At 39.0% G+C, this 4708-nt stretch overlaps 2 pseudogenes; both read right to left on the reverse strand.

The window, feature by feature from the left end:
* Nucleotides 1–554: 554 nt before the first annotated feature.
* LOC124892832 lies at nucleotides 555–2785 on the reverse strand (annotated as a pseudogene).
* On the reverse strand, nucleotides 2673–4663 carry LOC124892834 (annotated as a pseudogene).
* Between the last annotated feature and the right edge of the window lie 45 nt (nucleotides 4664–4708).

Raw genomic sequence — 4708 nt, forward strand, 5'->3', positions numbered from 1 at the left:
GCTCTACCCCGCGCCGAAGATAAGAATTGAAAACTAATAGATAAACAAGGATAAAATGCGCCCCTCCACCCTATCTGTAAAAATAGAATAGCCCATTTATACCGAATGGTAAAGGGGCTTCTATGATTATCGACCATAGAAATAGAAATGAAGCATTAATCCTTACCAACTTGATCTTGTTGCTCCTGGCAACAAACATGCATGAACCATTTCACGAAGTAAGTGTCCAGATAGTCCAAAATCTCGATAGTTAGCTCTCGGCCTTCCGGTCAAAAAACAACATCGATGAAGGCGTGTAGGTGCACTATTCCGTGGTAGGGGTTGTAAATTTGCATAAATTTCTCATTTGTAACTCAACGATGGAACCTTGCTTATTTCTTTTTTTGAGGATCGAAGAATCGAATGATATTTCTGTTCCAATTTTTGCCTCTTCTTCTCCCTCTGAATCAAGCTTTTCTTTGCCATAATGGTTGAATTCCTATTAGTATTCATGATAAAATTCGAATCCTAGATGTAGAAATAAAAGAAGGTGAACCCTGTCTCCATTAAAAGAAATGAGATTATCGCGGATACACACATTAATTAACCAAATTTGCCCGACGTAGAGGCAATCAAGAAAGCTGCATAAGTGAATATATAACCTATAGAAAAGTGAGCTAATCCAACCAATCTTTCTTGTACAATGGAAAGGGCCACTGGTTTATCTCTCCAGCGAATCAAATTGGCCAAAGATGTGCGTTCATGAGCCCATGCTAATGTTTCAATCAATTCTTGCCAATATCTACGCAAAGAAATCAAGAACATAAATCCAGTAGCCCAAACAAGATGTCCAAATAAGAACATCCATGCCCAAACCAATAAACTATTCATACCAAAAGGGTTATATCCATTGATCAGTTCTGAAGAGTTTAACCATAAATAATCCCTTAACCAGCCCATCAAATAAGTGGAAGATTCATTAAACTGTGAAACGTTACCCTGCCATAATGTGATGTGCTTGCAATGCCAATAAAAAGTAACCCATCCAATAGTATTTAACATCCAAAACACTACCAAATAAAATGCGTCCCATGCAGAAATATCACAAGTACCACCTCGTCCTAGGCCATCGCACGGAAAACTATAATCGAAATCTTTTTTATCTGGCATTAACTTGGAACCATGTGCATCGAAAGCACCTTTTACTAAGATCAATGTAGTTGTATGTAAACCAAGAGCAATAGCATGATGAACTAAAAAGTCTCCAGGACCTATTGTTAAGAATAATGAATTACTATTTTCATTAACAACATTTAACTAACCCGGCAACTAGATGCTTCGGCCCGCATTGAATGCTGGGCCACTCATTGACGATAAAAGTACATCGAACCCATATGAAGTTTTACCCTGAGCGGATTGTATCCATTGATAAAATATAGGTTCAATCAAGATTTTCCTCTTCGGAGTGCCAAAGGCAAGCATGACATCATTATGAACATAAAGTCCCAGGGTATGAAATCGCAGAAAGAGGCTGGCCCAACTTAAATGAGATATGATACCTTCTGTATGATCTAACATTCTTGCCAATAAATTATCTTCATTTTGCTCCGGATTGTAATCTCTACTGAAAAATATAGCTCTATGAGCAAAAGCTCCTGTCATGATGAATCCTGCGATATATTGGTGGTGGGTATATAATGCAGCTTGAGTAGTGAAGTCCTGTGCTATAAATGAATAAGCAGGTAAAGAGTACATGTGTTGAGCTACCAAAGAAGTAATAACCCCTAAAGAAGCTAGTGCAAGGCCTAATTGAAAATGAAGCGAACTGTTGATTATGTCATAAAGACCCTTATGTCCACGCCCCAATCGACCCCCTGGAGGAATATGTGCATCTAAAAGATCTTTTGTACTGTGCCTAATCCCGAAATTTGTTTTATACATATGACCAGCAACGAGAAAAATAAATGCAATAGCTAAATGGTGTTGGGCAATATCATTCAACCATAAACTTTGCATTTATGGATAGAATCCCCCGAGAAGAGTTAGAATGGTAGTTCCTGCCCCTTGGGTGGTACCAAATAAATGACTACTTGAATCGAGGTTTTGAGCATAAAGATTTGATTGACCTGTAAAAAGTGTGCCTAAACCTTGGGGATGGGTAATATATCTAAGAAATTATTCCATCAAACGTACTCTCCTCTGGATGCAGGAATAGAAACATGGACTAAATGCCCTGTCCAAGCCAAGGAACTTACACCACAAAGTCCTGACAAATGATGATTCAGACGAGATTTTGCATTTTTGAACCAGGAAACGCTCAGTATCCATTTCGGTTGGAGATGTAACCAACCTGCTATTAAGGATATGGCAGAAGGAAATAATACAGAAAGAGCGCCAGTATAAAGATCTTGATTAGTCTGTAAACCAATTGTATACCACCACTGATAAACACCAGAATAAGTGATATTCACTGGGACAAGAGCACCCCTTCGAGTAAAAGCTTCCACGGCGGTTGACCAAAATAAGGATCCCAAATTACATGAGCAATAGGTCTTACATGTAAAGGGTCCTATACCCACGACTCAAAATTTCCTTGCCAAGCTACATGAAACAGATTTCTGAAAGTCCAGAGAAAAACTATTGCTAATTGACCAAAGTGAGAAGCAAAAATGTTCTGATAAAGATGTTCCTCAGTAATATCATTATGACTCTCGAAGTCATGTGCGGTAGCAATACCAAACCAAATACGACGAGTAGTAGGGTCCTGAGCTAAGCCTTGGCTAAACCTTGGAAATAGTAATGCCATAATGCTTTTCAAATCCTCCTAGCCATTATCCTACTGCAATAATTCTTTCTAAGAAGAATGCCCATGTTGTGGCAATTCCACCTAGAAGGTAAAGGGTTACTCCTATAGCACGTCCTTGTATAATGCTCAAGGCTCTCGGCTGAGTAGCAGGAGCAACTTTTAATTTATTATGAGCCCAAACGATGGATTCAATAATTTCTTGGCAATAACCACGTCCGCTGAATAGAAACATTAAACTAAAAGCCTAGACAAAATGAGCGCCTAGGAAAAAAAGGCCATATGCAGATAATGAAGAACTATAAGACTGAATTACCTGGTATGCTGGTGCCCATAAGAAATCATGGAGCCACCCATTTATAGTAATAGAACTCTGCGCAAAGTTTCCTCCCGTGATATGAGTTACTACCTCTTGATCACTTACACTATCCCAAACATCTGACTGCATCTTCCAACTGAAATAGAATATTACTACCGAAATTGAATTGTACATCCAGAATAGTCCTAAGAAGACATGATCCCAGGCCGATACTTGACATGTACCCCCTCTTCTATGTCCGTCACAAGGAAAACAAAAACCAAGATTTGCCTTACTTGGTATCAAATGAGAACTGCGAGTAAATAGAAAACCTTTCAAGAGTATCAATACCATGACATGAATCATAAATGCATAAATGTGATGTACCAAGAAATGGGTGGTTCCTAATGGAATTGGCAACAAAGCCACCTTGCCACCCACTGCCACTAAATCACCACCCCCTAAGTTAAATTGGTGCTTGTTGTTGCACCAGGAGCCGTTGCACCAGGTGCTAAAGCATAGGTGTTTTGTATCCATTGAGCGAAAACGGGTTGTAATTGTATAGCGGTATCTGAAAACATATCTTGAGGATGCCTTAAAGTGCATATGGTATAATTATGAATATACAAACCAAAACTGTGAAAGCCTAGAAATATACATGCCTAGTTAAGATGAGATATGATTGCATTATGATGCCTAAGGACACGATCTAATAGATCGTTCTACCGAGTAGTTGGATCATAATCTCTTACCATAAAAATGGCTGCATGCGCGGCAGTACCAACTATGAGAAATCCACCATTCCACATGTGATATGTGAACAATGACAGTTGTGTACCATAGTCAGTAGCTAGATATGGATAAGGGGGCACGGAATACATATGATGAGCTACAACAATGGTTAAAGATCTTAACATAGCTAAGTTAAGAGATAATTGAGTATGTCATGATGTTGTTAGGATCTCATATAGGCCTTTATGGCCCTGACCTGTAAATGGACCTTTATGGGCTTCTAAAATATCTTTTAGTCCATGACCAATACCCCTGTCGGTCTTATTCATGTGACCCGTTATCAGGAAAAGAATTACAATAGCTAAATGGTGATGGGCAATATCAGTCAGCCACAGACCCCCAATTAATGGATCTAATCCTCCACGAAAAGTAAGAAAGTCTGCATATTTTGACCAATTCAAGGTGAAAAATGGGGATGCTCCCTCAGCAAAACTGGGATAAAGTTGAGCCAAAAGATATCGATTCAAGATAAATTCATGAGGAAATGGTATCTCTTTACGATCTACTCCAGCGTTTAGAAATTTGTTAATTGGTAATGATACGTGTACTTGATGCCCCACCCAAGAGAGAGACCCAAGTCCTAGTAGCCTTGCCAAATGGTGATTCAGCATAGATTCTACATCTTGAAACCAAGCCAATTTTGGCGCCGCTTTATGATAATGAAAACAACCAGCAAAAAGCATTAACGCTGCAAAGACCAATGCCCCAATTGCTGTACAATAGAGTTGTAATTCACTAGTTATTCTAGATGCTCGCCAAATCTGAAAAAACCAGAGGTTATTTGTATTCCTCAGAAACCCCTGCCTACATCACCATTTAATATTTCTTGGCCCACT

This window comes from Capsicum annuum, unplaced genomic scaffold (assembly GCF_002878395.1).
Source record: "Capsicum annuum cultivar UCD-10X-F1 unplaced genomic scaffold, UCD10Xv1.1 ctg5104, whole genome shotgun sequence".
Lineage (NCBI taxonomy): Eukaryota > Viridiplantae > Streptophyta > Magnoliopsida > Solanales > Solanaceae > Capsicum > Capsicum annuum.